The 20,424-nt window shown below is 39.4% G+C and overlaps 1 non-coding gene across 1 annotated transcript; it reads right to left on the bottom strand.

Moving 5' to 3' along the window:
* Nucleotides 1–3,714: 3,714 nt before the first annotated feature.
* On the bottom strand, nt 3,715–3,821 carry LOC141597639 (small nucleolar RNA R71). The gene has a single exon (XR_012522863.1). It is a non-coding gene; the product is annotated as a small nucleolar RNA R71 (small nucleolar RNA).
* Between the last annotated feature and the right edge of the window lie 16,603 nt (nt 3,822–20,424).

Raw genomic sequence — 20,424 nt, 5'->3', positions numbered from 1 at the left:
CCTCATCCAGAGTTCGGCTCGCATAGTAGATTGCATTTAAAGCTTTGTCTTTCCGTTGGCCTAGCACCGCTCCTAGTGCATAGTCACTAGCATCACACATTATCTCAAACGGCAACTCCCAGTCGGGAGGCTGTAAGATCGGCACAGAGACTAAAGCCTGCTTTAACCTATTAAAACCAAAAGGACACTCATCATTGAATACAAAAGGGGCATCCTTAAGTAGCAGCTGTGTAAGTGGTTTGGCAATTTTTGAAAAATCCTTGATAAACCGGCGATAAAAGCCGGCATGACCAAGGAAGCTTCTCACTCCTTTAACATTAATAGGAGGAGGTAATTGCTGAATCACTTCCACTTTTGCTTTATCAACTTCTATTCCCCTATCAGAAACTAAGTGCCCTAAGACAACTCCCTCGTTGACCATGAAATGACACTTCTCCCAGTTAAGCACGAGATTAATCTCAATGCAGCGTTGCAACACATTATCAAGGTTAGACAGACAATTAGAAAAATCACTTCCCTAAACACTGAAATCATCCAAGAAAACTTCCATAATAGACTCAATATACTCTGAAAATATCCCCATCATGCACCTTTGGAAGGTGGCAAGGGCATTACATAAACCAAAAGGTACCCTGCGATAAGCAAACACGCCCTGAGGACAAGTAAACGTAGTCTTAGCTTGATCGTCTGGGTGAATAAGGATCTGAAAGAACCCTGAATACCCGTCTAAATAGCACAAAAACTTATGAGAAGCTAACCTTTCTAACATTTGATCAATAAAAGGAAGGGGAAAGTGATCTTTCTTGGTGGCGGCATTCAGCTGTCTGTAATCTATACACATCCGCCAACAAGTCACTACTCGAGTGGGTATTAACTCATTCTTGTCATTCCTAACCATGGTAGTCCCTCCTTTCTTAGGGACCACCTACACTGGACTCACCCATTTAGAATGACCAACAGAATAGATAATACTTGCGTCGAGCAGCTTCATTACCTTAGCCATCACAACATCTTGCATCTTCTGATTCAACCGGCGCTGACCCTGTCTGCAAGGTTTGTGATCTTCCTCTAGCTCTATCATGTGCATACAAATATCGGGACTAATCCCCTTGATATCGTCCAAAAAGTAACCCAAAGCTTTCCTGTTTTTCTTAAGCACAGCTAACAAAGAAGTCAACTGATCATTATCAAGCTTAGCACTAACAATGACTGGATATTGCTTAGTATCATCTAAGAAAATATATTTTAGATGAGAGGGAAGAGGCTTACGCTCAGGCGCCTTTACCTCAATGGAGCAAAGGGTACTGATCATCTGTTCCACTTGCTCTCCCTCAGCGTCGGTGAGTTCACGCTCATCTAAATCTTCTATAAGCAAATCCAACACAGCATCATCGTCATCTGGGTTATCTGCACACTCATCCAAAAGCATAAGAGCTTCTAGTGGGTCCTTCATAAAAGAACCCGACCAGAAATCATAGATAGACTCGTCAATAATATCTACAGAATAACATATGTCCTCAATCATTGGCCGAGATAAAGTACTAGGCAAACGGAAAGACAACGGCGCCAAAATTTGTCAGGGCCGTCGTATACCTATCAAAAATAACCAACTGGCTCTAACTAAAATAGCTAGGGAAGTCGGGTCGATCTCCGCAGGGAGATGGGAAAATTTCAACTTTGTCTAAGTTTGTCACAGTAACCAAATTGGGGGGTTTTAATTGGGTTGTTCTAAACTAATGAGAAGGATAAAGAAGAAAAAGCAAGAGAATAAGGATTAAGCAAATAAAGAAAGCAACTAAGACAGTCGGTTCACCATAATCATTCGGTCAAGCAATCTAAGTCTCAGGTCAATGCAAGTATGGTCTGAGGAGTAGTGAATATCTCCTTCCAGTCTCAATTCGCCCTAAATCACAAATAGCTTAGCTTCCGCCCTCACTACGGTGCCCTAATGTTCGCTACGAATCTCGCCCTTTCCAACCTTCCGGTCTAGGTCAAGGTTTACTACGATAAAATGACTAATTGCGTCGACTTAATTAGACAGAAACAATTAAATGCAGCGATTAACAACAGAGACCACACAAGCAAAAGACCTAATATGGCAATTACTATTCCTTCATAATCATGTATTCCCTAGTCTTAGCAAGAGGGAATTAGCTACACATTACTATCGAATCAACAACAATAACATATAGATAATAAGAATTAAACATAATAATAATGAAAATGAAGGATCAAATAGAACAATAATGAAAGCAATGAGAGAAAGATAGAAACAAAACAATAATTACGATTAAGAAATAAAAGGGAAAAATAATACCGATTACAAATTGGTAATCCGAGTTCTAGAGTGGAAAAATGTAAAAGAAAGTCAAGCAGTAGAAAGATGATCTCGCAGTGAATTACGCAGTCTACTGCCTAAGTAGCATACGAAAAACTCCTCCTCTAAACCTAATCCAAAGACCTATTTACAAAAGCCCATACGAAACTAGGCGTAAAAACTCAATTACAGGGCAAACCACTCGATCGAGTGGAATAAAACCGCTCGATCGAGTAACTTGGCGACAAATCCTTCGATAGAGTAGAAATAAACCACTCGATCGAGTAACCCCTTGTAATTCCTTCTCGATCGAATATAAGAATTGCTCGATCGAGTAGTCTTCATTATAAAAGCATTCGATCGACTAGAAAAGTAGTCGATCGAGCTATTTTGGCACGTTAGACACAATGACACCTTCCGAAGTCAGCTAAACATCTTCAAAGTAGTAGATTCCAAGCTCCGATTCCTTTTTCTCCATAAATGTATGCAAATGGGACGAGTTTGGGCTTGATTTATCTTCTCTTCGGTCTATTTCTGCAATTTTCACAAAACGAACCAAAGTAGACTATTCGGGGGTATTTGTAGCTAGATGCCACGTAAAATAGTACAGGAATGCGTGTAAAAATGAGGTATAAACCTTATATAAAATACACGCATCACTCCAAGTGAGTCCGACCAAAAATGGCGCCGTTGCCGGGGACGATGTTAACTTGATTTGATTTTCTTTGATTGTTATTAGTTGTGCCTTTCTTTGCCTTGGGGAAGTAAAACTCCTCAAGGTTTGTTTTAATTGTTTTCGAGTTGTTTGATATTTTGCATGTCTAGAAGGTCACAAGGTAACTTGTTACCCATTGATCACAAAATTGAAAGGACTTTGACAAACAATAGAAGACTTGCTAGAAATACTTCGAGAGGAATTGGTTTGGTTGTAGATATTCAAACAAATACTATTGAGTTCATCAACCCTTTTGCAAGAGAAGGTGAGGAGAACCCAACACAAAATCAATCACTAAATCAACCCACAATGCCTAAGTTTTCATCACATTCCATACCAACCGAAGAGAACCTACCCAATAGTACTCCCACACCACAACACTTAACCGGAAATTTCATTGCAAAATCCGCATTTATCCAATTAGTCGAAAGAAGCCAATTTGGGGGAGATGCCTAGTGAAGACCCTCATTCCCATATGGAAACTTTTTGTGACTATTGTGATGCGATCTCACAAACCGGTGTAACTCGAGACCAAATTCGATGGGTCTTATTTCCTTTTTCTCTAATTGGCACCGCAAAACAATGGTTGAAAAGCCTTGATAAGGCTACTCTTGGAATTGACTCTTGGAAGAAGTTGGCTCTAGCTTTCTACAAAAAATTCTACCCTCCGGAAAAGACTAACATGCTAAGAGCTCAAATTACGGGTTTTAAGCAAAGGCATGAAGAATCTTTGTATGAAGCTTGGGAGCGATTCAAAGGAATTTGTCGCTCATGTCCTCATCATGGACTTAGCGAGTTGTTCTTTGTACAACAATTTTGGAATGGTCTTTATGAAGACTCAAGAAACATTCTCAACATGGGATCAAATGGTATGTTCACCGAAGTTGACGACAATCAAACTTGGAACAAAATTTAGGAAATGGCGGTCCATAATTCACAATATAGTAGACCTCGCAAGGCTACTAGAAGAGGAAAGCATGAAGTGGACTCTATTACTCAATTGGGTGCTTAACTTAGTGCTCATATTGATACCATCAACTTGAAGTTTGAGAAGGCTATGGCTAAACTTGAACACGACTGCAAATACAGGCAACTACAACGACCCTTTAACAACGCTTATTCACGAAAATCATCAAAAGATGTTGTAGAATGGATGGCGCGAATTTTACCAAACTTAATTACAACGGTTCTGTGTTGTGAACCGTTGTTATTGGTTTTAACAACGGGTCATACTTTCAAAACCGTTGTTAATATAAAAACTAATAACAACGGTTACATTTTAACCGTTGTTAATAATTTGGCGCAAAATTAGTGAAAAGTAATTACAACGGTTTGTTTAGAATCCGTTTTTATTAGGTTGTAACAACGGTTGTATACTGAGTAACCGTTGTTATTAATATAATGGAAATCTTAAGAACAACAGATTGCTTTATTCTACTATACGCTACAAAACACAAACACAAGCTAATACTGCTACTATATCATCCTCCATTCCTCCCTGATCGTCTCTCTCTCTTCATCTCCGTCACTGTTGTCACCGTCTTCTCTCCATCATCGTGTTTATCAATCAGGTATATATGTTTCTTAGCAACGCTTATAGATATAGGATTTTTTTGGGTTATTATCTAATTTGTTGATAATTTAGCTTAATTGCCTTCCTGAATTTCGTTTATTTATTTGCCTATTATTACGAATATAGAATAATGACTCCAACTTGGATGATTGATGCAAATATGAGTGACCGCAACTATAAGGATGGTTTAGCTGAATTTTTTGAAGTCGTTTCGAACAATTTGAAAGGTACTTCTAGTATTGCATGTCCTTGTGAAAGATGTGGTAATATTATCTATATGGCTTTTCCGGACGTTAAAATACACCTAGAAAAGTGGAGATTTAGTCGATCCTATACACGTTGGATTTTTCATGGGGAACCATTAGAGGAAGAGAATAGCTCTGAAGAAGATGATGTTGAGGTACACGAAAGGCTAACTGATGATCCTGAGTTTGCCGGGTTTTTTGAGTTGGAAGAGTTGGAAGTAGAGAAGTTGAATGTTGGGTCTATAGATAATGAAGAGAATGATGATGAGTCGAATGCTTTTGAAGATGTAGGTGATGACACTAGTAATTGGGATGACCTTAACAACATGTATGAGAAGTTGTGTGAGTCTGAAGCACCTCTGTATCCTGGTTATAAGTTCACAAAAATGTCGGCTGTGGTGAAGTTGTATAATATCAAGGGGGCAAATAGGGTGAGTGACACGTGTTTCACTAGTTTTTTAGCCTTGATAAAGGAGTTGCTTCCTGATGGTAATGTTCTACCTGTTAAGACATATGAGGCGAAAAAACTAATAAGAGGAGTGGGTATGAAATATGAGAAAATACATGCATGTCCAAATGATTGCATATTGTATCGGAAATTATATCAAAACTTTACCAATTGCCCTAAATGTTTGGAGTGGCTTTATAAGGATAAGGAAGGGATCCCGACTAAGGTGTTGTGGTATTTTTCATTGATACCAAGAGTCATAAGGATTTATGCGAATCCCGATGATTCAAAAATGTTAACTTGGCATGAAACAGGAAGAATAAATGATGGAAAGCTAAGACACCTGGCAGATGGTATGCAATGGAAATCGTTCGACGCTAAGTATCCCGAGTTCGACAATGAACCTAGAAACTTACGTCTAGCGCTGTTCACTGATGGAATGAACCCACACGGAAACATGAGTAGCCAACATAGTACTTGGCCAGTAGTGTTGGCTATTTATAACTTACCTCCATATGTGTGCATGAAAAGAAAGTATTTGATGTTGTCGTTGTTAATTTCCGGCCCTAAACAACCTGGAAATGATATAGATGTCTATTTGGAACCTCTTCTAGATGATTTACGAATGTTGTGGGATAGTGGGATAGAAGTATTTGATGCATATAAGAACGTAACTTTCAATTTGAGAGCGATGTTATTGTGTAGAATATCTGACTATCCGGCTTATGGCGACCTTTCTGGGCACACAGTTCTTGGGAGAGAGGCTTGTCCATTGTGTGGGGAGGATATCGAGTATGAATACTTGAAGTCTTCTCGTAAGTATGTGTATATTGGAAATAGGAGGTTCTTGTATCATGACCATTGTTATCGCAAGATGCAGAAAGCATTCAATGGAAGACAAGAACTTCGTCAACCTCCTAGAATTTTGAGTGGGCATGAAGTTTATCAGAAAGTAAAGCATATTGAGATAGATTATGGGAAGAAGAGCGGCTCTAAATTGTCTACTCGTGGGTATAAGAAAAGATCCATATTTGTTTTGATAAACTTCCATATTGGCATGACCTGGAGGTCAGGCATTGCCTCGATTTCATGCACATTGAGAAAAATGTCTGTGATAATATTATCAATACCCTTCTGAATGTTCCTGGTAAAACAAAGGATAACGCCGCAGCTAGGGAAGATATGAAAATGATGGGTATTAGGCTAGAGTTGGCACCACAGAAGAGAGGTAATCGTACATTTTTACCGCCATCAGCTTATACCCTTTCACGGAATGGTAAAAAAGGGTTCTGTGCATGCTTGAATGGAATTAAAGTGCCACATGGTTATTCGTCGAACATCAAAAGCCTAGTGTCGATGCAAGACCTAAAACTCACCGGATTAAAGTCACATGATTGTCACACTTTGATGCAACAATTACTACATGTGGCTATTCGTTCCATTTTACCTGAAAAGGTAAGATATGTTATAACTAGATTATGTCTCTTCTTCCAGTCCATATGCGAGAAAGTCATCGATCCCGATGACGCAGATTCATTGCAGGACCTCATTGTAACCTCTCTTTGTCAGTTGGAAATGTATTTTTCACCTTCTTTCTTCACTATCATGATTCATCTGACCATTCACTTAGTTAGGGAGATTTTGTACCTTGGGCCCGTGTACTTGAGTTACCAGTATCCTTTCGAAAGATTGATGAAAGTCTACAAGGACTATACATCTAATCGGTATCGTCCGGAAGGTTGTATTGTTGAACGCGCTATTTTAGACGAAGCTCTTTCATATTGTTACGCTCATCTCTCCCCTGAGAAGTTGATTGGCGTTCCTAAGAATCGTCATAGTGACTGGATGACCGGAAAAGGTATTAGGGGCTGGGTTGAAAAAATTGTGACACGTGAAATGTAGCATTTAGCACATACGTATGTGCTAAACAACGAAGATAAGGTGCAACCTTATATTCAACAACACAAAGATAAGCTCAAATACGATCACCCAAACAAGACCGAGAAGTGGATTGGAAACGAGCATACGAAGACGTTTGCAGAATGGTTTAGGAATATTGTCTTAGAGTGTACGAATCAAACTGGTGATGACATCTCTCCTAGGTTACTACGTCTTGGTTTAGGTCCAAATGTCAGGGTCACCTTTTACAGCAATTTTGCCATTAATGGATATACTTTTTACACCCGCGAGCAAGATGAGTTGAGCATAATGCAAAATAGTGATGTGAGTTCTGAATTTGAGGCAATGCACTTTGCTACTTCAAAAGATAAAAGCCTATTTGGGGAAATGCCTTTATTATGGTGTTATTCAAGAAATATTGGTACTATATTACATTGATTTCACAATGCTTTTGTTTCGATGTAACTGGGTTGATAACAACCTCCATTGTGTCTGAAAGGATAAGATGGGATTTACGTTGGTCAATCTGGGTAAGGTTGGCAATAATAAGGATGATCTTTTCATAATGGCATCCCAAGCTAAACAAGTGTTCTATGTCACCGATCCTATGGATAAAAAGTGGTCTGTTGTACTGTCTATAAGGAGTAGAAGGAGTAGTCCATCCGATAATGGTGATGATGATCAGGATGTCGTTTTTGAGGGAATGGATCACTCTACCACTGTATCTTATTTCGACGATGTTGACACTGATCATGAGGACACTGAAAGCATCTATATGCGTGATGACCATGGTGAAGGTATTTGGGTTAACGAAGAAACTATGACATCCAAGAAACGTCACCGGTCCTGAGATGGTTCATCAGGACACAGTGATATGGACGACCAACATTTTGAGTCATTTTCAGACCAGTAATTTGATGGTTTAATTTATTTTTGAGGTGTGGGGAGCTAATGGGATGCCTGAATTTATAGCAAGTTTGAGATGTGTTGTATGTCTTTAGCTTTTGGTAGCTTTAAAAAGCCAATAGAACCAATAATGGTCATTGTTAAATAAAGATTCCCAAATTTGCATGGCATGGTAAATCCTGTAGCTTAGATATGCAGTATGCATGCATACTGGTGTTGTCTTATTTTCTTGATCTTATTATTAGATGTGGATGCTGATGTTGAAATTGCTGAATAATGTTGCAGTATATGGTGCTTCCGCTGTTACAGTATGTATTGTTATAGGTTTGAACTGTAATGGAATTACAGTAAATTTTTTTAAAAAAAAGGTTCAACAATAACAACGGTTATATTTAAATTACCCGTTGTTAATACTTTCAAAAACGGTTATAGTTACATTACCCGTTGTTATTACTCTCAACAATGGTTATAGTTACATTACCCGTTGTTATTACTTTCAACAACGGTTGTAGTACCCCTACCCGTTGTCATTTATTTTTTTAGACATATTTCATTTCGGCGCAAATTTGGTGAAAATATATTACCACGGGTATATTTTAACCGTTGTAATAAAGTTTTGACAACGGTTGACTTTTATTGACCCGTTGTTAATAGTTTGTCTTAATAAAAAAATAATTTACAAACACATACAACATACCACACAAACACACATAACACCAGTTCAACCATTGGTATCCTGAGTTTATTATTCTCTCTTCCTCGCTTTCTACATTTTCGTTGCCGGCCGTCGCCCAGTTTCCGACGCCCAGATTCCGTTGCCTTCCCTTATCATCCTGCTCGTTCTCTTTATCATCAGCATCAGGTATGTTCACTTTAATTTTGTGTTTCGTCATTAGGGTTTTAAGACGATCATCTTTTTTCTTTTTCATGCATCTGTTTGTTTTTCGTCTTCTTTGTTATCTTTATCATCCCGCATCATCTACTTCAATCCTGTTATTACGGTTTAGTATTTTAGAAGCTCAGTCTATTGTTTTAAATTTTCATTCCTATTAGGGTTTAGGGTTTTAGATAATACTCTGCATGTACATTGTTAAGTTGTTCATTTCCTATTTCATTCATATTTTGGTTTTACGATTATCATGGGTGAAAAACGGAAAAGACGTCAAAAGAATAATAAGCCTGGGGATAATAAGCCTGGTGAGAGGGGTGCTACGAAGTGCCTGAAAGCCCTTGCAGCTATAGCCGCTAAAGAGCCGATGAAAATAACATGGAGCTCGAAGAGTTTCCCTACTGGTCCAAAGGCGGGTTTTTTATCCAGTTGGATTGGATGTTGCACAAGACAGTTTGTGCCTATCCATTTAGATGACATTAGAAATTTGAATCCAAAATTGGCGGAGTTATACTTGGCTCGTGTAAAGGAAGCCTTTGATATTGCCGATGAATGCCATGATAAGTATTTAATGCATAAGGCAGGGGATGCCCTAAGGCAGTGGAAGTGTGACGTTGCTAGGGATTGGTTGTATGTGGACAAGGCAACGGGGGAGATGCGTAAGAACCCACCGGGAGACAATAAGTGTCCCACCATCAGTCAGGAACAATGGGATCTTTTCAAAGAGATGAGAACTACTGAGAAGTTTCAGGTTCAATATCCTCGCCTTTTAACGATTTACCTATCATTTTTTTAATTAATGAGTTCTTTATATAATATTTTTATTATCTCATCTACTTGCGCTTTTATATAATTATTTGAAGGCCGTTAGCAGAAGAAATCGTGCTAACATTTCATGCAAGAAGGGGAAATGGTATGGTTCTCGAGGCGGTTACAGAAAGATAGAAGAGAACCTCGTAAGTAGCATGCATTCCCGTGTGAGACTTGATTTTTTTAATCACACTTGGACTTGCATTGATACACATTTACATGTATAACTGTTACCATGTTAAAGTGTAGGTGGCAAAAGGAGTGACCAACTTGGATCGGAATGTAACTTATAAAGAAGGGCACACGCCTAAAGGATCCCGGTCGCGTGACAAATATGATGAGGAAGTGTTGGCCAATATAGTAAGCATTATTTTATTAAGACGAGTTCATTACTAACTTTATTATTTTAGTCACAAATATAATTTGAAGTTTATTTAATATATTATAGGACAACGTATTGAAGGAGGTAGAAGAAGAGAAATTCACTCCCAATGGTCGTAATGACGTTCTTGCTAGAGCGATTGGCCGACCCGAACATCCAAGTCGATTGAGGGGCGTCCCGTTACAGGTTGGAGTAACGAAATATTATGGGACAACTGCCCCGATAAAGAAGAAAAGGAAGACTAAGTCTGAGAAGGCTGACATGGTACCATTTATTCTATTATTTTCATTTAAGTTCAATTCACATGTTATTGTTGGGATAAAAATTGCTGAAACATTACATTCTTGGCACGCAGCTTCAGTTAATGGCATCCGTACTACTAAAGTTGAATGCTGGAGGCAAGCTTTCCGAAGAAGAAATGAAGATGATGGAGGATGTCATTTATAAAGGAGGTAATAAGGTACAACAGATTGGTCAAGAGGCCGCTACTACCTTGGAAATACATGAGAAGGAAGTATCGGTCAACGAGATTCAGAAAGATCATGTACCTAATGCTTCTGAAGTTGTAACAACTAAAGCCGATCAGGTACCTAATACTTCCTTATTTTTCTTTTTTTTTTTTTTTGGGTTAGATCAGGAGGTGTGTTCCCTGCCAGCTCTAATGCTATAACTTCTGACATCGTGCCATTGGTTAATTTTATTAGGTAAATAATGGGTCTGAAGAGGAGATGCAACTTGAGACGATGGCTGATGGAAAATAGCATACATCCCCTTCAAGTCACAGTTCACTGTTTTCAGTAACGTATGCATGAAGTGTTTAATTAGTTAAATTTATATAAATTCTATTAAATTTTGGGATATAATAATGTATGTGTATTCTTCAGGCCGTAAACAAGAAGCCGTTATTCTTGCTTTACCCTAAATTCAAAATCCATATGTGAGTGTTGGCCGGGGTCTCGTAGAAATGCACACCAAATCAGCAGCGGAAACTGTAGTGGTTGTTCATGGCGAAAAACTTTTGCCGAATCATAGAAAAGTAGAGATAACTATAGTCTTTCCAGGCCATGAAAACTTTCAACTGCATGTCCCAGTTTGTGACGACATTACCATTCTGGGAGATGCGGTTGGAAGTTTCATCCAATGGCCTGATTCTCACATCTTCTTAGCTCGGTCGTCTCCGCCTCAGCCGAAAGCAGTTGGGGTTAGAAGAAATACCTTTATATATATGTTAAATTTTTAATCGTTGAATGTTTTTATATGTTAAATTTATATGTTATTTTTTTTTGTAGGGAACAAAAAAGCCGGCTTTGGCGGATAAGCCTAAGTCCACAGACATGCCAACTACCTCGTCGAGACAACAACTTGATGAGGTATTTAATTAACTTCTCCATTTTTATGAAAACCTCTCTTTAATTTTTTTTTTTCTGTATTTCTAAAAAGCATGGAAATTTTTTATATGTAGGGAACAAAAAAGCCGGCTAAGGCGGATAAGCCTAAGTCCCCGGACATGCCAACTACCTCGTCCAGACAACAACTTGATGAGGTATTTAATTAACTTCTCCATTTTTTTAAAAACCTCCCTCCCTTTATTTATATTTTGTCTGTATTTCTAAAAATCATGGAAATTTTGTGTAGGGGACAAAAAAGACTGATAAGCCTAAGTGCCCAGTCATACCTGCTACTACTATCTCATCATTGAAAGAGCAGGTTGATGAGGTATTTAGTTAAGTACGCTTTTATTTTTATTACTCCAACTAGCTAGCTAGGATATGTTACCTTTGGATTTTTTATTATTTTAATTATCTACATGTGTAGGCTCGTGGTAGTAGCACAAAATCAAAGAATCATTATTTCCCCAAACTGAAAGATGTTAGGAGTTTAAACTCCACAAAATATTCTGGGAAGGATTACATGCAAAAAGTAAGAACGGTGACGATGAAGAAACTGCATGAGGAAGCTTGTGGTCGCATAGAAAACGAGCAATTGATAATTATTCCGCTCGAGGAGCATATTCTAGGGGTTGAGCGCGAAACACTTATGTCATGGGATATGCTAGCTATTTGGGCTGGCCTAGACGAGATTGATGTCCAACACCTATTTGTTTGGATGAAGTAAGTTTGTTAATAAATAATTTCATATTCTAATATTCTAACTACTAGATAGTGTTTTAAATAACGAAAATTTAAACCGTGATAATGTAGGATATTGAAATTGAGAGTGATCCCCGAGAAGAAGATTACATCTGATCAATACGGATTCCTGTGCCCCTATATTTTATCTATGTTTATCCCGATTTTGTAACACCCCCATTTATTTAGGAGCCTTTAGCAAGACATTCCCAATAAATAGGACTGTTACCATTTCGGTTGCCCGAGGTAAATGATACAAATTAAAACAAACCAAAGTACTTTAATAACTTTAACTTAAATAATGGTTTTATTACATTGCCAACTGAATAAATTTAAACCTTAACATTTCAATTTACTACGCAGCGGAAAATACATAAATAAAGTTGTATAAGTCAACTAAGTGATCAAGACAGCAACTATGGTCCAAGTCGAGCTCATGTTCCAATGCACCCAAGTCAGCTAATGTTTAGTACCTGTCAAATCTTCTCCCCATTATGGTTCATCACAGGTGTTCACGAATACACTTTAAACCACGAGGTTGAGTAGGGATAAACATAACATTAAGAAAACACATTCAATAAACTTAAACCGTCTAGAAGAAATCACAGACCGTTAATTAACAGTGTTACCTCACATACCGATTAACGGCAATCACGGGCCAACTTAATGGCAATCACAGACCAATTTAATGGCATACACAGACCAACTTAATGGCATACTCGGAACAACTTAATGGCATACTCGGACCAACTTAATGGCATACTCGGACCAACTTAATGGCAATTGTTCTTATTTTCTTCACGGAGCCCAAGGCCAATTTTACGTATCACATTCCGACGTCAATAACAATAGGAATAATAATCACAACAGCAAACAATAATAAGCATGCGAACTCCCAACTTCCAATAACACAAGATTGAGTAGGGGATCCCTACCTTTTCGCAAATCCGCGCACCCCAAGCTAATTAGTAATGATCTTCTACAAAGGCAGATCCTACAATTGGAACATACATTAATTATTAACTAGCTTGACTACACGTTACTTAATACAAATTAGCGTAATCAATTACTAACTAATACCTTTATTGGTTACCTATATTATTCCCTCACTTTATTTAGCCAATTAATTGATTTATAATTATCCAATTTATTATTCCCTCACCTTTATAACAAATTGCTAACATATCATCATGTTCCTACGAACCATCAGCCTATGATGGTAATGATACTTCTACCCACGGCTAATCAAGCAACCCCTGATACTCTCTCTCACACACACACACTCGCGATGCACTCGCAACACCTCGCCCCGCCATTAAAATGTCCTACGACACCCTCACGCTTCACACACTGTAGCGCCACACCGCAACCTTACAACTCCCGCAACTGAATAGAGCTGTACGAACCCGACTCAAAACTCGCTTATTTGACAAACAAAAAAACCAATATCCAAAGCTTTATAATTATGGTAACACGTCTCTAAAGTTTGAGTACAAACGAACTCATAACGAGGGCATACGACACAGTTGATCTAGTACCGACACCGACCTGAAACAGAGCATTGAGTCTGCTACTGCCCAACACTTATTCCCGACTTAAAACAGCCTAAAACCACCTCATGAGAGTCCTAAATCGCACCCTCATTAACTCATATGGCAACTCCCTCAATCCCGAGATCAATACAACATATAACTCGCTATAAAAGCACAAATCCGTGAACAGAACAATGATAAAAACACCAGCGAATTCTACGTGAAATTGGACCAGCATATTGCCTTATACACGACACCAAACACGTCTCCAAGGCTTGACTTTTATCGACGCAAACAAACCTATAACAATCTTAAACTACCGATATGATTACGGGGCATAACTATCAATTCCAACATAGAACGATTCATTAACTAATAACGAGTGTACTAGATAAAACGGTTTATTAATTACCTCAATTATACTAAAACAAGGTGATGACTATTGTTGGTGACGCTGACGCTGCGAGCCTACCTCTCACGGCCCTCTTTATCACTTGTTTCCGTCTTTTTTTTTTCTTTTTCGTTGGGAAGTACGTGTATATAGATTATGGGAACTGGGTAAGGGAAGGGGTATAAATAGGTTAGGTTAGTTTGGTTTAGGTAAGGATAATTAGGAAGCTTTTTGGAATTTACCATTATATTTTGTATCATAAAATTATTATTATTATTATTATTATTATTATTATTATTATTATTATTATTATTATACTATTACACACCCATCACTCCGCACTATATTTTATTATTAATTTCCGTCTCACAACATATCTCATAATTAATAAATATCATTTTTAAAATATTCAAATACAATGTACAAAATACATTTCCACCGTTGATTAACTACTAACCATGCCACTAAAATACGGGGTATTACAGTCTTCCCTCCTTAAAAGGAATTTCTGTCCGAGATATGCCCTTGTGCTAGAACAGTGTTCTCCGATTGCCTTGCAATATTGGGAGAACTGATGTGAGTTTTTCTCGAGATGTGAGATCTCGCCTTTGAGAGAAAGTGTCTCCAAAACCCTAATTTGTTTTGGCAAATGACGATTAGGTTACAAAGAGGAGAGACTCCCTCTTTGTATGGTTCTACCGTGAGTTTCTCATGGGGAGAGTGGGCTTTCCACTTTCTCTTATTTTTAACTCATGGTACGATCCGAAATCCTAAATGTATATGACACGGTCGATTATAAATCATATATCGGTTATCGGAAATTAAGGCATCGCTAATAATACGGGTTAGTCAATTATTAATACGTGTCCGACAAAACAAAGATTGTATAATTATATTCAATATACATTTAAATATAAATCGCTTATATTTAATTTTACGAATTAATCGTTAATTCGCCTTAGCCCATGATATTTAATCCGTATCAAATATAATATCTCAACATCACATATTTGACTAATTACTAGTCAAATAACTCCTACTAACCGGTTAGTCAATTTTGGCATCTACATGACAATATTTTCATACCGTCACATCTCTCGAACGTATCCTATAGGTGTGACTTTTAGGGACCAGTTGATCACCGCCATCTGTATGACAATAACGTCAAACTTATCTAGCAAGCCAACCGTTATTGATAAACGTGGATCAACTGATAATAATACCAAAGTATGCCCTTTGATCCTTTTAGAGGTTTATAAGTCCTTGCACTAACTGTTAAGGACACCAACCCCAACAAGCTCCCACTTGTCCGTACAAGTGTATGTGCAATGACGTTATCCGCACTAACCGGAGGACACAAGCTCCAACAAACTCCCACTTGTCCGAACAAGTGTATGTGCGATAACCGATTCTCATATTCATTTAAAATTTCTCCCACTCAATGTAAAACAATTTGCAGTCCGGATCCGCAAAGGTCGTATTTACAATCGATCCGTATCATGAGTGGTTTCCCGACTAGAGAGTAACTTAACCGATAAAACGAATCCGTATCCGAGCATGGCCATGCATTTCGATTCTGACTCCTCGAGTGGCCCTGAGAAATATCGAGTACCCGATAAAGGCTGAATATTTCCTTCAACTCGACTCCTTCCGATCTAAGCACAAAGATGAAATGACCCAGAAAAAATCTACTTGGCCCCCTATTACGGATGACCGTGAGAAAGAAACCAAAGTCACCCAAAATCTGCCGTAGTCTCAAGAGACATTCGATAGTCAAAGAATCGACTCTTAGGATCACCATGGAAGTCCTATCCACGACCGGGCAACGAATGTTATAAAACATTTAGGACTCCACGTCGATGTCACAATTGTGTCCTACGAAATATCCGTATAAATCGCCTCCGTTGATTGGTCACAACCGGTTGACTTATGGCTCGTTGAACCCACCATCAACCAACGTCACAAAATAATTGCCGAGTTATCACTCATGTGGGCAATTAAGGACTCGAAAAGATATGATGTTTGTTCGATTCACTTTGTGGTGTTCAAAATTGTCGTACAATTCCACATGAAAAAACAAAATATATATATAAAATATCAAAACGATGATGTCGTATAGAGTACAAAGGAGAATGAATCTGATCCATAAAAGAGTACTACAACTCAGGAACACGTTTGATTCCCATGGAATTTACGTGCCCTTCATGCTTATCTTGTCGTAATGCTTTAGTGAGAGGATCTCGCTATGTTATCATCTCAGTAGCAATCTTTTCTATCACTACTTCCTTTTGCTCCACGTAATCCCGGATTAGATGAGCTTTCCGTTGTACATGTCTAGATTTGTTACTAGACTTTGGCTCCTTAGCTTGGAAGATGACACCACTATTGTCACAATAGATGGTGATCGGGTCATTCGAACTAGGCACTACGGATAGTCCATGTAAGAATTGACGCATCCATATCGCTTCCTTTGTTGCTTCGACGCGCATAGTACTCGGACTCGGTCGTAGAATCTGCTTTGTAATAGTTTGTTTCGAACTCTTCCACTGATGCAGCGCCATTAAGAGTAAAAACGAATCCGCATCGAGATTTCGAGTCATCTCGATCCGTTTGGAAGCTAGCATCTGCGAATCCGGTTCGCATAGCTTTTGAGAGCCTCCATAAGTCAATGCCCAATCTTTAGTCCTCCTGAGGTACTTAAGAATGTTCTTGACACCAACCAATGTGGTTCACCTGGTTCTTTGTTGGAATCGACTTGTCATACTCAATGCATATGCCACGTCCGGACGTGTGCATATCATGGCATACATGATTGATCCTATTGCCGAAGCATAAGGAATCCGTGTCATGCGCTCTTTCTCTTCCGGTGTCTCTGGTGCCTGAGACTTGCTCAAATGCAACCCTGGAGCCATAGGAAGGAACCCCTTCTTGGAGTTAGTCATGCTGAATCTCTCTAGGACTTTGTCTATATAAGACTCCTGACTGAGAGATAACATCCGTCGTGATCTATCTCGATAGATACGGATGCCTAGAATTCTCTGTGCCTCTCCCAGATCTTTCATCTGGAAATGGTTTTTCAACCATACTTTCACCGAAGTTAAGAGAGGTATGTCATTCCCAATCAGGAGTATGTCGTCAACATACAATATTAGGAAGACAATCTTGCTCCCACTCGACTTGATATATAAACATGGTTCCTCGACCGATCGAGTAAATCCATTTTCTTTTATCACTTGGTCGAAGCGATGATTCCAACTCCTTGATGCTTGCTTAAGTCCATAAATGGAACGCTTAAGCTTGCACACTTTCTTAGGATGTACTGGATCGATGAAACCTTCAGGTTGTACCATGTACAACTCTTCCTCCAAAAAGCCGTTTAAGAAGGCGGTTTTCACGTCCATTTGCCAAATTTCATAGTCATGAAAAGCAGCAATCGCTAAGATAATCCGAATGGAACGCAGCATGACTACGGGTGCAAAAATCTCATCGTAGTGCAAACCTGGCACTTGGGTGAAACCTTTAGCAACTAGTCGTGCTTTGTAGATATCTTGTTGACCTTCCACAGAATGCTTTATCTTGTAAAGCCATTTGCATTGAAGGGGACGAACCTTAGCAAGTAAGTCAACAAGATCCCACACGTTGTTCTCATACATGGAGTCCATCTCGGATTGCATGGCCTCAAGCCATAGCTTTGAGTCAGAACTTGTCATGGCACCTTTATAGGTTGCGGGTTCACTACTCGTTAAGAGTAGAACGTCATCTATGTCATGTTCCTCGACCATACCAATGTATCTGTCCGGAGGAATAGAGACTCTTCCCGACCTCCTAGGTTCCTCAGGAATATTCACCGCAGCCGGGATTGAAGGAATCGGTTCCTCCAATGGTTGCTCGGTGTTTGGTTCGGAATCTCCGACAGTCGAAGGTTCTATCACTCTTTGCATTCTCGAGAAATTCCTTCTCTAAGAATGTCGCACTAGCCGCAACAAAAACGCGTTGTTCGGTTGGCGAATAGAAGTAATGACCAAGTGTTCCTTTAGGATAACCTATAAAGTATGTCTTGACCGATCGCGGGCCGAGCTTATCCTCGTGTCTCCACTTGAAATAAGCCTCGCAGCCCCAAACCCGTATAAAGGACAAGTTAGGGACCGTTCCCTTCCATAGTTCATATGGAGTCTTGTCAATAGCTTTAGACGGACTTCGGTTAAGTATTAGAGCGGCTGACATAAGAGCATAACCCCATAATGAATCAGGTAATATCGTGTGACTCATCATGGATCGAACCATATCAAGTAGTGTTCGATTTCTCCGTTCGGACACACCATTCAACTGAGGTGTTCCAGGTGGAGTTAACTGTAGGGCAATCCCACAGTCTTTGAGGTGATGATCAAACTCGTGAGAAAGATACTCGCCACCACGATCTGAACGTAGTGTTTTAATCTTTCTACCCAATAGGTTCTGCACCCTATTCTGGTATTCTTTGAATTTCTCAAAGGATTCACTTTTATGCTTCATTAAGTAGACATAGCCATATCTACTCAAATCGTCCGTGAAAGTGATGAAATACCTATAGCCTTCTCGTGAGGTGATTGACATAGGACCACATACATCCGTGTGTATGAGCCCTAATAGGTCAGCAGCGCGCATTCCAACACCTTTGAAGGAAATCCGAGTCATCTTACCGATGAGACATGATTCACACGTGCCAAATGATTGAAAATCAAAGGCCGAGATAGCTCCATGTTTGATGAGCTGTTTTACGCGTTTCTCATTAATGTGTCCCATACGGCAGTGCCATAGATACGTTTGATCTTTGTCACCAACCTTTAACTTTTTATTCATTACGTGTAATATTTCCGTGAGTCGATCTAAAACATATATTCCGTTCATGGAGACCGCTTGCCGTAAATCATATCGTGTAATGAGAAAATGCAAGTATTATTTTCTATTACAAATGAAAAACCAAGTTTATCAAGCGCATAAACTGAAATAATGTTTTTGGAAAGACTAGGTACATAATAGCAAACATATAATGACAACTCAAATCCGCTTGGAAGTGGATCACATATGTCCCCTTGGATATGGCAAACTACTCTTGCTCCATTCCCAACACGCAGTCCACCTCACCCTTTACGAGGGGTTCGATGTTTCGGAGCCCCCGCACATGATTACACAGATGAGAACCACAACCAAAGATCAAGTACCCAAGTTCCGTAACTTGCGTGGTTAATCTCAATCATATGAATAAAAGTAGAAGAGAGAGAGAAGACATACCAACAGGTTTAACACGACCTGCCTTTAAGTCCTCATGATAAACAGGACATGTGCGTCTCCAATGCCCAATCTTGTGGCAATGGTGGCATTCCATGTTTTCACTCTTGCTCTTTGTCATGCACGATGAGTTACTCGACTCACCAGGCCCACTCTTACCCGAACCCGACTTCTTGAACTTCGCCTTACCTCTCGTTAGGTTTGCCGAGCTTTGCCCTTACCTTTTCCTTTGTTTGATACAACGAGAACATCCTGTTTGAACTCCCACTGAACTTCATGTCCTTCTCGGTGCATGTACGAGAAGGGAGTGCGATTCATGCGGAGTTTTCTTCAAATCATTCATATAGTAATTCGCCCTGAATTGCGAATAACCATCGTGGAGTGAGTGAAGAATACGGTCGATAACAATATTCTCGCTGATGTTACAGTTAAAGGTCTCCAGTTTCTCGACATTCTCAATCATGCCGAGAATGTGTGGGCTAACCGGTTGGCCCTTACAGAGTCTCGCATCAAAGAAGCGAGTGGTATGCTCATAGGTCACGATTCTCGGTGCTTTCGAGAATTCCTTAGTGAGCGTGGTGAAAATCTTGTTTGCACCATGGGCTATGAAGCGTTTCTGCAAATTGGGTTCCATTGCAAAAATGAGTACGTTTTTAATCGCACCCGCTTCCATACAGAAATCATTAAACTTGGTGATTTCAGCAGCTCTAGCCGTGGGACCTGGGTTTGCCGGGATGGGCTCTAATAAATATTTGAGCTTCCCGCGTCGCAGCAGCATTCCGTAATGCCGCCTCCCGGTCCGCGAAGTTGGATCCATCATTCTTGATCGAGTAGACCGATTCATCCGATTCATGAAGATCCTAAGCCAGGACTCACGGTCCAATGTGGCACTTGGCATTGGGTTATCGTAGAGAACCAGC

The sequence above is a fragment of the Silene latifolia genome, chromosome 8 (genome assembly GCF_048544455.1).
Source record: "Silene latifolia isolate original U9 population chromosome 8, ASM4854445v1, whole genome shotgun sequence".
NCBI classification, from domain to species: domain Eukaryota; kingdom Viridiplantae; phylum Streptophyta; class Magnoliopsida; order Caryophyllales; family Caryophyllaceae; genus Silene; species Silene latifolia.
The sequence above is the reverse complement of the archived record's forward strand: the minus strand, read 5'-3'. Positions and strand labels throughout refer to the sequence as shown.